The following is a 19,088-nucleotide window of genomic DNA, read 5'->3' on the forward strand; positions in this document are numbered from 1 at the left end:
CACACAGCACAGAGTTAAACTATGGAATTTGCTGCTACAAGATGTAGTGATGGCCACCAATTTGGCTGGCTTTAAAAGTGGGTTGGACAAATTCCTGGAGGAAAAGGCTATCAATGGCTACTAGTCCTGATGGCTATGTGCTACCTCCAGTACCAGAGGAAGTGAGCCTATGTACACTAGGGATGGTGGAGAATTCTGCCATGGACTCCAATGTGGCTGGTTTCTAAAGAATACAGCCTCCTGGAGTCTGTGGTGGAATGGAGCACTCACCTCCGCCTCCTCCCGGAATCCGTCCGGATTGAATCTGTCTTGGCATCGATCCTGCAGAGCCGGCCGCCTACTCTGCATCAATGGTGAGTATCGATATGGCTGGCAGCCACTGCTGTGCTGTATCACTGTGCTAAGTATGTCTCTAAATGCAAATGGCCTAGTAGGTGCCATTTGCAGCTGTAAAGCTGGTAGATTAGCCAAAATGCAGCCATTTATGGCTGCATTTAGCTTAATATACCAGCTTTACGGCTGCAAATGGCATCCACTACGGCATTTGCATCCCTGGTTTTTGACGTGAAAGGCTACACAAATATTTGCATAGATTATCACATGAACAGGGTCTTTTGCAGTGTTTGGGTCTCCTTTCTGCCCAGCTACCTGACCACAAGGGGGAAATACATGGTAGCTGTGCAGATCTTCTCCATCTTGGCCTCTAGTGCTGGGTTACGGGGCTGCATCTTTCTTCCCAAGTGCTATATTATTCTACTGTGGCCTGATCTGAATACAAAGGACAACATCATAACACAAACAAAAGTATAAATTTGATTATTCTTGTTATCCAACACCCCAATATTCTGTTACGTTTGACCTGGTAGTCTGTCCTTGGCAAAAGGGGTTTTATTCCAACTTTGGAAAACACCATAGTAAATGCTTTGACCATTTTAATTCTGTGAGCTATTATTTTTTATTTTACGTCTTTTACTCTGGCTGTTAATGCTCTCTGTTTTTAATTCATTTTTAGATTTAACCAATATAAATTACCAGAGCTGAACAGCAGTATAGAAATGTTTATAAAAATGAATGAATGAATGAATGAATGAATCAATAAGTAAAGCACAGAAACCAGGCCTGCTGCTTAAGGAAGGCACAGAGTCATCACCCCCTGTGTGGCAGGCCTAGTGTTCACCAGATTTCATTCCTCAGTTGCTTCCTCCCTATCTCCCTAACTGAACAAGGCAGGGAAATTCCACCAAAAAAGCATAATCCATAAGCACATTTTCTTTTGTCTCAAGGATTCCCTCATTTTGATGGCTTTCCTGCCTCCAGCCCTCTAACCCTAGCATGGATGACAGGATGTCTTTTAACATGTCCCAGCCATAAGGTAATGGACACAGAATGGCTTTTAGGATTTATTTGTATACCATGCTGTTCTTAACCAAAGTTCTTATGATGCTTTATATTTAAAATGTAACAGAAAAGACAGTTGCTACTACAGAGGGCCAAAGGTGTATACACATCTGTATACACATCTTGTTTCCCGCCTCCCAGCTGAGCAGAGCAGAGCAGAGCAAGCTGCTCCAGCTGGTCCAGGGACTACAGAAGCAGGCAAGCTCCCAGAGAGCGAGCGAACAGAGCGAGCGAACAGGGGGAGCAAACAGGAGTTGGCCAGGGGAGTTGCAGTGGTTGAAGAGACAAAGGAGACAAAGGAGACAGAGGCTAAGAGGTAAGTGGGTTGCAGGAAGCCCAGGGCGCTGCCCTTTATCCTTCTGACTGGCTGTGAGCTCACCAGGAGCTTCTGAGAGCTCCAACTGAATTGGAGGGGTGTGGCCTGAGTACTCCCAGCAGCTGACTGGGCGGGAAGCTTCAGTCTGTTTCCCGCCTCCCAGCTGAGCAGAGCAGAGCAGAGCAAGCTGCTCCAGCTGGTCCAGGGACTACAGAAGCAGGCAAGCTCCCAGAGAGCGAGCGAACAGAGCGAGCGAACAGGGGGAGCAAACAGGAGTTGGCCAGGGGAGTTGCAGTGGTAGAAGAGACAAGGGAGACAGAGGCTAAGAGGTATGTGGGCTGCAGGAAGCCCAGAGGGCTGCCCTTTATCCTTCTGAGTGGCTGTGAGCTCACCAGGTGCTTCTGAGAGCTTTAACTGAATTGGGGGTATGTGGCCTGAGTACTCCCAGCAGCTGAGTGGGCGGGAAGCTTCAGTTTGTTTCCTGCCTCCCAGCTGAGCAGAGCAGAGCAGAGCAAGCTGCTCCAGCTGGTCCAGGGACTACAGAAGCAAGCAAGCTCCCAGAGAGTGAGCAACCAGAGTGAGCAACCAGGGGGGGCAAACAGGAGTTGACCAGGGGACTTCGGCATGGGAGGTCAAGGGGGAGGCCGCTAACATTTTTTTTCATTATTATTTTATTTTATTTTTAACTAACTTTTTCCCATTTATTTGTCTTGTAACACATACTTCCACACCAGTAGGACTCTGCTTTTAACCTCTACTGAGTAGAGGAGCAGGCACAGGCTAGTCTAGAACAATCACAAAGCTAGACACAAAAAGGGAAAAGAGGCTATGGAAGGACAAGACTCTCCAGTGGTGGTGACCTGCAAGGTGTGTGCCATGTTTGTTTTCTTGCCTGAGAACAACATGGCCTACACCTGCAACAAGTGCAAGTTGATCACGCTGCTGGAAGAAAAAGTAAGTGGACTGGAGTGGCGACTGTCGACCCTCCGGGGAATAGGAGAACACGAAGAGTTCTTGGACAGAATGGGGGAACTACAGCAGCAAAGGGCAGACCAGAAGCTTGAAGAGCAACAGCAAGATGAGGCAGAAGTGGGAAATGCTGAGGAGAAGAAAAATGGAGTAGAGGATACTCCTTGGAAAATGGTGACAGTTAGGAGAAGAAGAACTAGACGCCACTCTGCACCAGTGGAAGCGGTGGAGCTGTGGAACCGATTCCAGGTACTTGCAGATGAGACTGGAGGACAGCCTGCAGAGGAAGAATCACAGGGGAACCTGCATGAGAGTGAGCAAGAGGCTAAAGGTCAGTCAAACAGAGGCGATGAAACCCAGGCCTACAAGAAGAAGAAGAGAAGAGTGGTAGTAGTGGGAGACTCCTTGCTGCGTGGGATCGAGACCCAAGTATGTCGCGAAGACCCGTGGACTCGCCAGGTATGTTGTGTCCCGGGAGGACAGATTAGAGACGTGACTGAAAGGTTGCCTGCACTCATAAAGCCCACTGACAGGTATCCCTTTCTTCTCATCCATGTGGGAACAAATGATACCGCCAAGCGGAGCTACGAAGAGATCACGTCAGACTTTGAAGCTTTGGGAAGGAAACTCAAGAACTTTGGGGCCCAGATAGTTTTCTCATCCATCCTTCCAGTAGTTAGAAGAGGGATAGAAAGGGAACGAAAAATACTCCGGGTGAATGACTGGCTACGAAGGTGGTGCCGACGAGAGAGATTTGGATTCTGGGACCACGGGCTATACTTCCTGGAAGATGGGCTGTTGGCTAGGGATGGGTTGCACCTCACAAAGGCTGGGAAGAATGTGTTTGGACACAGCATGAAGAACTTCATCAGGAGGGCTTTAAACTGAATCCTACGGGGAAGGGAGATGTAATGTTGGGGGTAACAATGGACGTAGGCGCATGCACTGCAATGGAGAGAACAGCGCTGATAGCGCCCAATAATAGTCTTCAGACACATGTAGGAAGAAAGCCAGACTATGAAGCACATGGTCTTTGATGTCTATATACTAATGCCCAGAGTATGGGAAACAAACAGAATGAACTTGAACTCTTAATACAGGAGGGAAATTATGACTTGATAGGTATAACTGAGACTTGGTGGGATGACTCTCATGACTGGAATACAGCAGTTGAAGGATATAACTTGTTCAAAAAGAACAGGAGGAACAGAAAGGGAGGCGGGGTTGCACTGTATGTGAAAAATACATATCTCTGCACAGAAATACAGGAGGAGGAGCTTGGTAGCCCCATCGAGAGCATCTGGGTTGAAATAAATGGAGCAAAGAATAAAAGGAACCTGGTGGTCGGAGTCTACTACCGGCCACCCAATCAAGGAGAAGCCAAGGATGAAACTTTTGAAAAGCAAATAGCCAATGTTTTAAGGAAGCATGATGTAGTAGTAATGGGGGACTTCAATTTCCCCGATATTTGTTGGGAGACAAATTCTGCAAAACATGGCCCCTCCAGGAAATTCCTGACTTGTGTGGCGGATAACTTCCTCCTACAGAAAGTAGAGGAAGGAACTAGAGGATCGGCTATCCTTGACTTGATCCTAACCAACAGAGATGACTTAGTGGATAAAGTAGCAGTTACAGGAACTCTGGGGGAAAGCGACCATGTTGTACTTGAGTTCTTGGTTCTAAGGGAAGCAAAAGCCGAGTGTACTCAAACGCGTACCCTGGATTTTAGGAAAGCTGATTTTCATAAACTCAGAACAATGATCAGTAAGGTCCCATGGCAAACAATGCTAGCGAGAAAAGGAGTCCAAGATGGGTGGGAACTTTTAAAAAAGGAAATTCTCAAGGCACAATCACAAACAATTCCAACAAGAAGAAAAGGTGGAAGACAACAGAAGAAGCCAATGTGGCTTCACAAAAAGCTTAGGGATGACCTGAAAACAAAAAAGGACACATATAAGAAGTGGAAAGAAGGCCAAGTAACAAAGGAAGAGTACAGGCAGGTAGCACAGAATTGCAGGGATGGCGTCAGGAAGGCTAAAGCGGAGAACGAGGTGAGGTTAGCGAGGGATGCTAAAAACAACAAAAAGGCTTTCTTCAGCTACGTGCATAGTAAAAGGCAGAGGAAAGAAATGGTTGTTCAGCTATTAAATAAGGATGGCAAAATGATAACAGATGACAAAGAAAAGGCAGAGGTGCTCAATTCCTACTTTGGCTCAGTCTTCTCCCAAAAGAGGGTCTATGACCCCCCTGGCAAAGGCGAAGTACAGGCTGAAGGGGCAGGATTGCAGCTTGAGATCGACAGGCATATGGTCAAGGAACACCTCATTACTTTGAATGAGTTCAAATCTCCAGGGCCAGATGAACTGCATCCTAGAGTAATAAAGGAACTGGCAGAAGAACTCTCAGAACCGCTGTCTATTCTCTTTGAGAAATCATGGAGGACCGGGGAAGTGCCAGATGACTGGAGGAGGGCTAACGTTGTCCCTATCTTCAAAAAGGGTAAAAAGGAGGAACCTGGGAACTACAGACCAGTCAGTCTGACATCAATCCCTGGGAAAATTCTGGAGCAGATCATAAAGCAATCCATCTGGAAGCACCTTGACAACAATGCCGTGATTACTCGAAGCCAACATGGATTTGTCAAAAACAAGTCCTGCCAGACAAATCTGATCTCATTTTTTGATCAAGTCACCTCCCTTGTAGACCGTGGGAATGCTGTAGACATCATATACCTCGACTTCAGCAAAGCTTTCGACAAAGTGCCCCATGATATCCTGATGAGCAAACTTGCTCGAAGTGGGCTAGATGAAACAACGATCATGTGGATCCACAGTTGGCTACAGAATCGGACTCAAAGAGTGCTTATCAATGGGACCTTCTCAAGCTGGGGAGAGGTAACGAGCGGGGTACCGCAGGGCTCAGTCCTGGGCCCAGTGCTCTTCAACATTTTTATTAATGACTTGGAGGAGGAGGTGCAGGGAATGCTGATCAAATTTGCAGATGACACAAAATTGGGAGGGATAGCTAATACTTTGGAAGACAGAAACAAAATTCAAAGTGATCTGGATAGACTGGAGTGCTGGGCAGAAAACAACAGAATGGCATTTAATAGGGACAAATGCCAAGTTCTGCACCTAGGAAAAAGAAACCAAATGCACAGGTACAAGATGGGGGATACGTGGCTCAACCACACTACGAGCGAGAAGGATCTTGGAATTGTCGTCGATCACAAGCTGAATATGAGCCAACAATGTGATGTGGCTGCAAAAAAGGCAAATGCTATTTTGGGCTGCATTCATAGAAGCATCGCTTCCAAATCCCGGGAAGTACTAGTTCCCCTCTACTCAGCACTGGTTAGGCCTCATCTGGAGTACTGTGTCCAGTTCTGGGCACCACACTTTAAGAAGGATGCAGACAAGCTGGAGAGGGTTCAAAGGAGGGCAACAAAGATGATCAGGGGACTGGAAACAAAGCCCTATGAAGAGAGACTGAAAGAACTGGGCATGTTTAGCCTTGAGAAGAGAAGACTGAGGGGAGATATGATAGCACTCTTCAAGTACTTGAAAGGTTGTCACAGAGAAGAAGGCCAGGATCTCTTCTTGATCATCCCAGAGTGCAGGACACGGAATAATGGGCTCAAGTTACAGGAAGCCAGATTCCGGCTGAACATCAGGAAAAACTTCCTGAGTGTCAGAGCAATACGGCAATGGAACCAATTACCTGGGGAGGTGGTGGGCTCTCCCACACTGGAGGCCTTTAAGACGAGGCTGGACAGCCATTTGTCAGGGATGCTCTGACTTGGATTCCTGCATTGAGCAGGGGGTTGGACTCGATGGCCTTGTAGGCCCCTTCCAACCCTACTATTCTATGATTCTATGATTCTATGATCTACCTCTGCCCCCCAACTCAACTGACCCTTTGCGCCTTCATTAATGGGCCATATTCAGAGGAAATACCTTGCACCTGGAAATGCTAATTTAGCAATTTAAAGAAAGAGTTATGAAGGTAGAAAGCCAGCAGGTGTTTGCGGGCTATCCAGCATATTGCACTGGGTGCCATGTGTATGATTCTCTGCCAGCTGGACAGAAGTCGTGGGTGTTTACTCGGTTTAATGAGCTCCTGCCTGATAGGTAAGAAGTTCCTTGCATTCAAGCCAAGGTTGCTGACATGGAGAAATTAAAGAGGCAGAGAGGCTGGTGGATGTGATCTTGACCTAATAGCAGTGTCCCAATCCCTGGGTGAAAGCAGCTCTGCTGTCATGGAGAATAGGGGTCTTTAGGAAGTAGGGTGTTATTCTATGGAAGAGGGCATGTTCCCTTAGAAGAGATGCATTGCTCAGAAAATGAACCAATACTCCAGTACATGGTGGCCTTATGATCATGGGGATCTGATCATTGGACACATAGACAGCTGGGTTTGTGATGAGCGTCATGGTAATTGGACTCCTTGGTGCAATTGTTGTTGATATCACATGCCATCTAGACAGCCTTGTAGGTAGTGCTGGGGTGTTGATTGTGGTCATGTCCATGTTGGTCCCAATGACATGGAGAATTGTGGCCAGCACGTCATGAAACCCAAATTTTAGGGATGTACAAAACTCACTTAACTTTGCTCCGTCCCTCCCCATGGAATCCTCGATGGGGGGGAGGTGTTCCGGTCCTCCCCCCTGGAATCCTCGATGGCTGGTTCCACTCTGCAGCCAGGACATGGAGGAGCTGGCCAGGGCCGTCCGCCGCCGGATTTCCGGAGGCGGACGGTCTGGTGTGGACGCAAATGGTGGCCACCATAATGGCCACCATTTGCGTCCAGCTAGACAGCCATGATAAGCTACGTAAGAATTTACATAGCTATCACGGCTAACGTCAAAAAAAGAAAAGAAACACGCAGCGTACACAAATGGCAGCGGCTACAGCAACCACAATTTGTGTTCCCTACTTTTTGCCAACTTATCTTACATAAATATTTACGTAAGATAAAAGGGGGGGGGAAGGGGAACGCAAATAGCATAGTGGACGCTATGTGCGTTCCTGTATTTTTTGCCATTCTAGCCTACGTACATATTTTAAATTTATCTACAATAAGGATATTTATCTTTATATAAATATTTATATCTATATAAAGATATTTTCTACGTAGAAAAATAGGGAACGCAAATGGCGGCCGCCATAGCCGCCGCCATTTGTGTATGCTGTGTGTTTTTTGTTTTTTGTTTTACGTTAGCCGTGATAGGCTACGTAAATTCTTACATAGCCTATCACGGTCCAAGGATGGCAATAGCTGCGGCAGCAGCCCTGCTGCAGCCGGCCAGGAGACCAGCCGCTGCCACCACTGCCGCCACTGGAGCCGCCACCACCGAATCCGCCCCAGGTAAGTGCCATCCCGGGGGGATTCCGTAGGGGGGTGGGGGGGCAGGAGGCGGTTCCACCACGGATTCCGGGGGGGGGCGGATTCTAAAGAATCCGGCCTCACTGGAATCCATGGCGGAATTCTCCGCCATCCCTACCAAATTTAGCTTTCAAGAGAGAAAGTTGAAATCCAGGATGACCAAGGTGACTTTCTCTGAAATGCTACCTCTTCCACACGCATGGCCAGCTAGACAGGCAAAGCTGAGGAGCCTCAACCTGTGGATGAGATGGTGGTGCAAGGAGGAGGAGTTCAGATTTCTTCGGCACTGGTGAACATTTTGGGACAAGATGAGCATTTACAAGGGGGACGGGCTCCACTTGAACCAGACTGTTGGCGCTAAACAATCAAACAAGCTGGCAAAGCAGCTTTTAAACTGAACCCTGGATTAAAGCCAACATGAGCTGGGAAGCATCCAGTTCATGTTGGATCATCCCTAGGGATTGAAGCTCGAAACATTTCCAGTTGCCCAAATGGAGATGGGGAAGAAATGGGCCATCAGCATACGGTGAAACATGATAGCCAGTCAAAGAGGCTTAAGTGCCATAGCAGAAGAGGCATGCACCAGAGACATCTGGGGAGGGATACCATGTATAGCTGTTTCTATGCTAATGCTAGAAGCCTGTTACAAAGTACCCCCAAATTCTGCTGATCTGGGGACAAGTGGCCTGTACCTGGATGGGGACTAGGGCTTTTTGTAGGAATGTACTGATTCTCCACCGTCCGTTCCAGTGGGGAATCTGAGGGGAGGGGGGAAGTGATCCGTTCCTCCCCCCGGAATCCGCGTGGTGCAGTTCCGCTCCGCAAGGATTTCGCAGAGCCGAGGGCTGCCCCGATCTGCTGTCCACATGCCCCGAAATGCAAATTTATTTTCGTAAAAAGGGTAAAGCCCTTCATGGGTTTCCCCACGCAATTTCTGGTCACCTATCCTCACCTGATCTCACCGGACCTGTCCTGACCTCACCTCACCTGACCTCACTGGACCTGACCTCACCTCCACAGACAATAAACAAAAAACATGGAGGATTTCCATGGAGTTCAAGACTCAGCCCCAGCAAAAGAAAGCCTCGGATCACAGGGAAAATGCCTTATAAAAATGGTGAAGCCGGTCACGTTCTTCTTCCTCCTTTTCCAAACCACGGATTACATTTCATAATTACTTTCATAAAATCCGCCATTCGACTGACAAAAAAAAAGGGTCTGCGTGAGCTCCGGTCCAGGTTGACTGGGCCACTCCATTCCGAGGACAATTCCTTGGACTGGATTTCTCAGAATTCGATTCCATTTAAAATTCGTGCATAATTCTCCGACATCCCTAGTTTTTCGGGCTTGCAGAAGGGCAGACAAGCAGTTCCCATAGGATACTGAGGCCTTGCACAACCCAAGAGGAGCTGCAGACTTCTTGCAAAAACTTTCTGTGTGCCACTGACCTTAATTCCTCTGTGTTAACACTTGCAAATTTCAAATCTTGCCTCAGGACAACAACTACAGTAACCAGGTTACCTGAGAGAGTGCCTTCTCCCTTACCAACCTGCCTGGTCACTGAGGTCAGCAGAGGGCTTGCTCCTGCTGGTTCCACATGGACCTATGGCTAGGGATGGGCGGATTACTCACCACCCGTTCCATGACGGTGTCCGCAGCGGGGGAGTTGATCGGTTCCTCCCCCCTGGAGTCCTCCGGAGCAGCTTTGTGTCCAGAGGATTTCTCAGAACCAGACTCCTGCTCTGCAGTGCTGGCAATACAGTCACAGGCTAGCCCATCATGGGGAAAAAGAAAAACATGGACACAAATGGCATATTGGATGCCACTTGTGGCTGTAAATCCCTGAGTTGCAGGTGTTTACGGCTCTGTTTTGGTAAAAAGCAGCACTTTACAGCCACACATGGTGTCCACTACACCATTTGCAGCTGTATTTCTCCAAGGTATATGGCAATGGCGGCCACCATTACCATAGTGCCAGCACCGTGGAGCCGGAGTGCCATTCTGCAGGGAATCCTCCGGATGCGGAGGTAAGTGAAGCCGGTCCACCGGAATCTGGCCTCATTTGGGTCCGTGGCGGAATTCTCCAACATCCCTACCTATGGCCCACTTGGAGTCCACCAGGAGAAGAGGCTTCAGCGTGGCGGCCCCCTTTCTTTGCAATTCCCTGCCCCTGGAAGTCAGGCAGACACCAGCTCTCTATTTTTCCAGTACCTCCTGAAAACAGCACTCTTCCAGTAGGCCTTCCTTAATCGACCAGTTGCAGTTTTTATTGGTACTGGGTTTTTAAACAAGTGTAACTTTAATGTGGTGTTTTAATCCTTTTATGCTCTGACTGTTTTATCTTTTGTGTTCACTGCTCCAAAATCTGTTCAAGGTATGGAGAGTGATATAAATATGTTAAATAAAATAAATAAATAACTCTCTGCATTATTTTATTTTTTCCTTCTAAGTTCTGCATAGTCCAATTATTCTCTTTTCCTCCCTTTTTCCGAATATTCCATCCCAATCCAAACTCCAAATCCCCTTGGCTTTAAAGCTACCTGCTGCTCTTTAATTCTCTCCATCCACTTCCTTCCCAAATCCTGCATTTGCTCTAAAACTCTTTCACAATCCCCCCAAACAGTCTGTTACCCCCCCGCTCAAAATCTCAAGCTGAAAGTTCCTTCTCCCCCCCACACACACACTTTCTCCTCCCCCCTCCATGATCAGCTACACACACACACACACACACTTGTCTATACATCTCAGTGTGCTTCACTATTGACTTTAAAAGCTTACCTCTAACCTTCAGAGTGTGAATGTATGATTCTAATTCCCCAAAAGTATGTACAGCTCTAATTGCCCTGATGTGGGATTTTAATTAATTGCTTATCAAATTTGCAGATGACACAAAATTGGGTGGGGTAGCAAATAGCCTGGAGAGCAGAAACAAAATTCAAAGTGATCTTGATAGACTGGAGTGCTGGGCAGAAAACATTTGAATGACATTTAATGGGGATAAATGCCATGTTTTGCACCTAGGAAAAAGAAACCAAATGCGAAGTTACAAGGTGGGGGATACATGGCTCAAGAATACTACAAGCGAGAAGGATCTTGGAATGGTTGTAGATCACAAGCTGAAGATGAGCCAACAATGTGATGTGGCTGCAAAAAAGGCCAATGCTCTTTTGGGCTGCATTAATAGAAGCATAGCTTCCAAATCATGTGAAGTATCAGTTCCCCTCTACTCAGCTGGTTAGGCCTCGTCTGGAGTACTGTGTCCATTTCTGGGCGCCACACTTTAAGAAGCATGCAGACAAACTGGAAAGTGTTCAGAGGAGGGCAACGAAGATGATCAGGGGACTGGAAACAAAGCCCTATAAGGAGAGATGGAAAGAACTGGGCATGTTTAGCCCTGAGAAGAGAAGACTGAGGGGAGATAGGATAGCGCTCTTTAAGTACTTGAAAGGTTGTCACAGAGAGGAAGGCCAACATCTCTTCTCGATCATTTTATTTGTTTGTTTATTTATTAAATTTCTTAATCGCCCATCTGGCCAGTCACCCGGCCACTCTGGGCAATGTACAACAAAGCAACAGTTTTAAAACAATAAAATTCTACATTAAAACATCATCCCAGCATGCAGGACATGGAATAATGTGCTCACGTGACAGGAAGCCAGATTCTGGCTGAACATCAGGAAAAAAGTCTAGATTGTTAGAGCAATACAATAATGGAAGCAATGACCTAGGGAGGCGGTGGACTTTCCCACACTGGAGGCATTCAAGAGGAGGCTGGACAGCCATCTGTCAGGGATGCTCTGACTTGGATTCCTGCACTGAGCAGGGGGTGGGACTCAATGGTCTTATAAACCCCTCCCAGCCCTACTCTTCTATGATTCTATGCTTCTTCTATGCTTCTTCTCTAATAAGTGAAATAATGGTTTCTGAATATCTTGGTGTGCTCTCTGACCCATTCAGCTTTGGGGAGTGTCAGGTTTTCCTAAGCACCCAGAGTTCAATGCCAAAACATCCTTCAGGTATGTGTTTGGTTTACATGTATGTGATATGCACATCCATTGAAACTGAACATATACATGAGGGATTTTTGGCATTGAAACCCTATGTTGTACCTACATCTTAGATGCAGGAAACTATGGGTAAAACATTTAACCTTTTCTTCACCAAAAGAACGGTGTGCTCTCCTTTTTCTCCCCTCTGTGTCCATGTGGGATTGGTAAACACTCTTTCTGTTCGGCCTTTAGTTTTTCTCTGCTAAGTGCCTATTTAACAAGAGGCAGTGATGCCAAAGATTCCCATCAGCCCCTGCTCTCTGGAATATTCTACCCCTGGAAAGACTCTGTCCTCCAACACAATCAAATATTTTATTCACATTCTAATAATTCATTTTAATCTAAGCTTTCCCAGGTTAATTTGTATTAATCCAGTTTGCTTGTTACTCTTTTAACTATGTATATATGTTTTATTTATTTAATTCACCGATGTTATTTACAATATTTATATACCACTCCACATTAAAGATTTTGGAGTGGTGAACAACAAGATAAAATAAGGAAGCCCAATAATTAAAGCAATTAAAATATTTTAAAAGAGTAGATTCTGAATGTAATGAGCTGCGGCTGGTCACTCAGGAAAGCCTGTCGAAAGAACAATGTCTTCAGGAGGTGCCCAAAGCAACACAATATTGGTGGCTACCTGACCTCCAAAGGCAGGGAATTCCACAGGAAGGGGGCCACCACACTGAAGGCTGTTCTCCTAGTGGACTCCAACCGGGCCACAGGTCCATGTGGAACCACCAGGAGCAAGCCCTCCAATAACCTCAGTGACTGTGCAGGTCGGTAAGCAAGAAGGCGCTCTCTTGGGCCTTTGTACATCAGTATTAAAGAATTAAACCTGGCCACATAGCAAATACACCGCCAGTGCAGTTCCCTCCACAAAGGAGTCCCATGCTGAAAGGCAGCTCCCGACAACAGCCGAGCTGCTGCATTCTGCACTAGCTCCAGCTTCCGGACCAGCCTCAAGGGCTGCCCCACATAGAGCACATCGCAGGACTCCAGTCTTGAGGTTACTAATGCCTGTACCACTGTGGCCAAGCTATCCCTGTCCAGGAGAGGCCACGGCTGGTGAAATTTCAACAACATATTGAAATTGACATTTCATCCACTGAGCCCAAAGCCTTGTCATTACATGTGCACACAGCCAGAAAAGAGAAAAATTGCTGCAGTTGTTGATCTAGTGCACTTACTTTCCCTTCCTGTTGGAAACAGTGGTAAGGAAAACAGTTTTTTTTTTAAAGAAGAAGAACTGGTGAGGAAAAGAAAGAAAGAAAAAAATAGAAGCGAAAAGCCCCTTCTTCTCTTTCTGACCTAGCTGGTATGAGCCTGGTAGAGTTTAGGAAGTGCTGGTTTGGTTTCTGTGGCCATTATGTTGCCAGACTCATAGCCTGCCCCATGCCTACAGCTCAAGGTGACTAGTCATGTTGTATGTGTTCTGCCTTGTGCAGATGGCACAAATGGAGACGCCAGGCACTGAACCCCCCAGGATGTTTCATGAGCTACCGAAAGAGGTGGCTTGTGAGAACGCACTGAGTCAGCCCTCACTGATGCAACCCCACACTGTTGACATGGGTGTGTTAGGTTGGAAAGACGAGCTTTCCTTGACCATTATTAACTTCATATGAACCAGGATCCATTTAGCCCTTTACAAATATCTTTAAACATGGTGACTTCATCAGGCTGTTTTTAAATCCTGCTCTGGATTGATCCCCCTGATAGGTAGTGTCTGTTCTTTAGGATGTCAATTTGGACATCCAAACTGATTTTGCATTGATTTTGTCACCTCTTTAGCTACAAAAAAATGGGAGGTACAAAATAAACAGCCAACATTTTTCCTGGTCCCCATTTACATCCTCAAGAGGAGACACTGCCTATCAGAGGGAACAATACTGAGCTGGGATTTAATAACTATCTGATACCCAAATGTTTATGTGCATATATCCTAAAAGACTATCTTGATCCTGCTTCACATGAAGTCAGTAAATGTCAAGCCAATCTCCCCTTTCCACCATCACTCGCACATGTCAAAAGTGTGGAGTTGCATATGTGAGTTCTCACAAACATGCTTCTCCCCTGCCCCCAGATATTCACCTGCACATGGAACCGAGTAGAGAGTTCAGAAAGATGGAGAAGTGATGCCACTTCTTCCCCTTATAATTATCAAAATCATAATGTTTATTATTGTTATTCTCTCCAAACATCCGGGGTATTTTCCAAAGTTCATCTTTGAGTCCACTGATTCAAGATGAACATCAGGTGACATTTCGAATCCAAGTGCGTAAGGACAGACACATAAATGCCTCCAGTGCTCAGGAGGAGGTTTGGGCAGGGGAGGAGGAGTGTGTGGGTGTGAGGTTTACTTCTCTTATCCCCTTCAGATGGGAAGCCTTGGCTGGCTCTGCTCCATCTGTATTAGGAAAGCCATGTATGCGTCAGTCTTCAAGGCGGCTTCGGCTTCTTCTCATTCTTTGTCTGTTTAGTTGAGAGGAGCAAACTCAAGGGGGGCGGCTGTGTCAGGTTTGTTCAGAATGATTCTGCTGCTGCTGTTGCGGCTTCCCCCGGCCACTGGTGGGATGCGCAGGGCCAAATGCTCCTTGACTTTGATCAGGGATGGAATAGACCCACGGAATTATTACAGGCCAGGGGACCACATCATCAGTGGGCTCATCCCTGCAACATGTCCTAGATTTCTCCCTTATGCTTTCAACAAGCCTCCTTCCAACAGACTTCACAAGTAAGTCACGATGCATGTGTGATGGAGTTCCTGCTACTCCACGCACTACTGATTTCATAAGCTCCTATCACCCAACATTACCAGCCACTGCCCTGTTATCTGGAACCTAAATTGCTGTCCTGTTTTGCTTTTGCTGGAAGAATTTGGGGATGCATCAATGATAAATAACAGCTTGCCAGCCAAGTCAGGTGCTGCAGCGAGCCAGGCTTCTTTTGAACTAGAAAGTGTGGTAACATATTCTAGGACAGTGTGGTCTTTCTGCCATCCCATCAATGAGAATATACACAGTTAGGGTGGCAAACACTGCTCCCATCATCTATCCCCCATCTCCATAATTTCCTATTAATTAACATTGCCAGTGTTAGTCTGGAATCCGTGTCTTATGAGGGACGATCAAAAGACCTGGGTATTTTTAGCCTGGGAAAGAGAAGATTCAGGGAAAATATGATTGCAGGCTTCAAATATCTGAAGGGCTGTCAGGCTGAAAATGGAGCAGACTTCGTCTCTGTTTTCCTCGAGGAAAGGACTAGAACGGGGGTGGGGTGGGGATTTCAGGGAAGCAGATTATATGGCTAAACCTGAGGAGAAACTTGCTCATGTTGAGAGTGGAACCGATGGCCTCAGGAAGTGAGGTACTCTCCCTCCCTGGTGGTATTTATGTATCTTGTGAATCACTTAGAGCTATTTTAAGTATGTTTCGTGGTATACAATCTATTTGATGATGATGATCATGATCATGATAACAACAATGCAGTGGTTGGATGGCCATCTTTCAGTAGCTGCATCCTGCATTCTCAATCTTGCATTGAACAGGGAGGTGGATTACATGCCCCCTTCTAACTCCAGCATTCTGTGATCCATCTCATAAGGATCCCCAACGTGAGATATGCACTTTCCACAGCAGCTGCATTACATTAACCCAAGACCTCCTTCTTGCTCAGTCACTGCCAGCATAGATCCCTTTGGTGTATATGTAAAGTTGGGATTTTCTGCCCGGATGTACACTGCTTTATACTTGCTTCCATTGAATCTTATTTGCTGTTTTAATGCCCTTTTGCCCAGTTTGGTGAAATCCTTTCAGAGCTCTACTCCTACTTTTGAATGAACTTCTGCATAGGACTAGGAGCATGTAAGTCCATGTAATGAATTATTGCTTATGAGGGAGATGCTAGTTGAGGGGTGCAGTAAGGCATTCCAGCCTTCTGAATATGAGCATTTTCAGTAGAATGTTATGGCAACTTGCATACTAAATACAAAATTCATGTGCCAAAGTCTTTTAAGTGTGTGGGTTGTTTTTCTAAGACATACAAAAATCATGTTGAAGATGGATTGCCAACGTGGCTTCCTTCCTTGTTCAATAGGTTGGCCGTGTAAACATTTTCATGATTAATTAAAAAATAATTTTACACATTAGCTTCTGCCTTTGATCATACAGAAGGAAAAGTCCCCCCTGTAAGACCCCCAACAACATATATGTGGCATTCAATAAAAGGAAAACCTGTGCCATGTTTTGAGAACCAGTTTTGGAGTCAGCAGAACTGTCTTGATTACGCATTCAAGTGGCAGGAGTTGTCTCCACATTTGGTTTAAGTTCATCTATTTAAAGTGCTGCACCTGCTTTGGAGATCCTTGGTGGATCACATATGTTCTCTCCAAATTCTGGAACAGACAATGCTCTAGAACAGGCATGGGCAGAAAGAAGATCTCCAGACTTTTTGAGTTCAACTCCCAGCATTCCTGATCACTGGCCATGCTGGTAGGGGATTCTGGGAGTTGAAGTCCAGAACATGTGCAGATCTAACTCTGCCCACCACTGCTCTAGGACAGCCTCCCCCAATTTGGTGCCCTCCAGATGCATTCAACTATACCTCCAATCATTCCCAGAGAGAAGCCAACACATCTGGAGGAGACCAGATGGAGGACGGCTGCTTTAAAAAAAGAGATGTAAGTGGACCTAAGTTGATTGTCATCAGTTTTCCAGAACCCAACAGTCACCTCTGCATATCATATTCTCTGTCCTGGTGTATCTGCTTTGGATGAATGAGAATTCCACTTGCTTTTTCTGCCTCTTTATGTTGGATGTCATGTTAAGGCTTTTGTGAGCCTTAGCTCACAATTTCTCTATGTTTTGGCACTTGGTTGAAAACTTTGGAAGGGGGAGGGTGAACCATAGCTCTGTTTTACATCTGTTATTGTATTTTAAATCTCTGCATTGCTGCTAGGTTTTATTTTGGTTTCTACTTATACTGTAATTTTGAACTTTTACATTTTTATATGGTACTTTATTATGTCCTTTGTGGTTTTGATTCTTGTGAACTCCACAAAGAGCTTCGACTATTGGGTGGTGTAGAAATGTAATAAATAAATAGTTTTTTAAAAAATTATTTGCTCTTTAATAAAATTAGTTCCCTGGGTTCCCCACAAATCCCCTTTTAAAAATTGGCATTATGATGGCCAGTTCACTGGTACAGAGGGTGTTCTTAGGGACATGTTACATATTAATTGTAGAATATGCATATGTCATAATTTGCAGCTAAAGAAAGTGGAGAAGGTGTTGTCTTCGCTTCCATGTGTTTTTCTAGGTGAAATGCTGCTGCTATTTTCTGCATTTCTCACAGGTGGGGGGGAGTGCTGCCATGACTTCACTTGATCTGCAGCCTGATTAAAAAAAGAAAAAAAAGAGGACTTGCATTAAAGGATGTTCTAGACAATGTTTTATGCCCAGTATGTGTCCTTGATCTATTAAACCAACTATGAAGATAACATCTTTAAAAAAATAGATGGTGTAGAGCTAAGACTAAAAATAGCCCTGGAGATATGACATGCTTTCAATGTCTTCAGTTGAGACAAACTGACTTGCCAGACTCTGGAATCGTGGGCTGACTGCAGAAACCTCATGGCAGAAATCTCCGAAGAGATGCAGCACAAATAAGCAGGGACAGGGCCTAAAGTGCTGGCAGCTCATGGGAAGTCATGACAACTCTCCCCTTTCACACACACACACACACACACACACACACAACACACAAACGGAGATAAAAGTTCAGTTCAGTTCTTCCCTCCCAAATTTAGAGGCTGGGTGCTGTATCTTACAACAATTATATCCAGCCATCCCCCAAATTCTTTTCAGTAGTAAATATGACCAAAGCTACTGCCCCACTTACAGCACCCTTCCCAAATTGATGACCTTCAGATATTTTGCATATCAACTCCAATCAGCTTGACAATGGCCAGGAATGCTGCAGTTGTTTTCCAAAATGACCAAAAGACTGGGGAGAAACAGGTTGGGGAAAACTACCTCAGAGCAATGCAAAGAAACAACGGCATATTTCAGTTTCCTTGAAGACAGGATGACAATGTGCCGTGATGTCTTTACAGGCAAGGATACACATATTACTGGAACATGCTTTCCTTCTTGTTTGCCATTCAGACAATCAACCAGAATCCAAGGCTCTTACCCAACATCACCCTGGGCTACAGCATCCATGACAACCATTTCAATGCAAGAATGACTTCTGATGCCTTGCTAGACCTGCTCTCCACTGGGCAGGCCAATGTGCCCAATTACAGTTGTGGAAGGCAGGATCACCTGTTGGTGGTTCTTGAAGGATCTGACTCTGAAACCTCCATCCAGATATCAACCATGTTGGGCATCTACAAAATCCCACAGGTGGGGCAGTGATTTGAAGGCTTCATCTACATTCACCTGTGGTTCACCCGAGAACTTTAATTTCCATGGAAAGTATGGAGACCTATCACATAACAAGTTGGTGGGATGTGTTTTAATTAGCAGCACAAGTGCTTATTGCCATTTTTGGAAAGATTTACAAGGAATTTCAATAGCTAGGGGCGCAATCCTATACGGGTAGGTGGCCGCCTCTGAACTTGGAGGTGACCACCTATTTGATGCAGGGCAGGAGAAGCGTGGAGGGGATTGTCCCCTCCACGCTTCAGCTGCCCTACATTTATGGCCAGACAGCCAATTTCGGCTGTCTGGCAATGGGACCTCGGGGCACAGGAAGCAGCAGCCAGATGACATGTAGGATGTGTTCTACTGACATTTCTGACTTCCCTGCCTTGACATGCCCCCAGGAATGCCCCGTTCTTGCCACTCTGTGCACCTCTTCTGAGCGCGGGGTGCAAGGCTGTTCCACGCTGCCTAGGAGGCAGCACAGGGGTGTGGGGTGGTTGGTTCTCAGGGAACTTACCTCGGAGTCCGGGCTCCGAGGTCGGT

The sequence above is a fragment of the Heloderma suspectum genome, chromosome 2, assembly GCF_057233095.1.
Source record: "Heloderma suspectum isolate Gila_16-S chromosome 2, 16-S_ref, whole genome shotgun sequence".
NCBI classification, from domain to species: Eukaryota; Metazoa; Chordata; class Lepidosauria; order Squamata; family Helodermatidae; genus Heloderma; species Heloderma suspectum.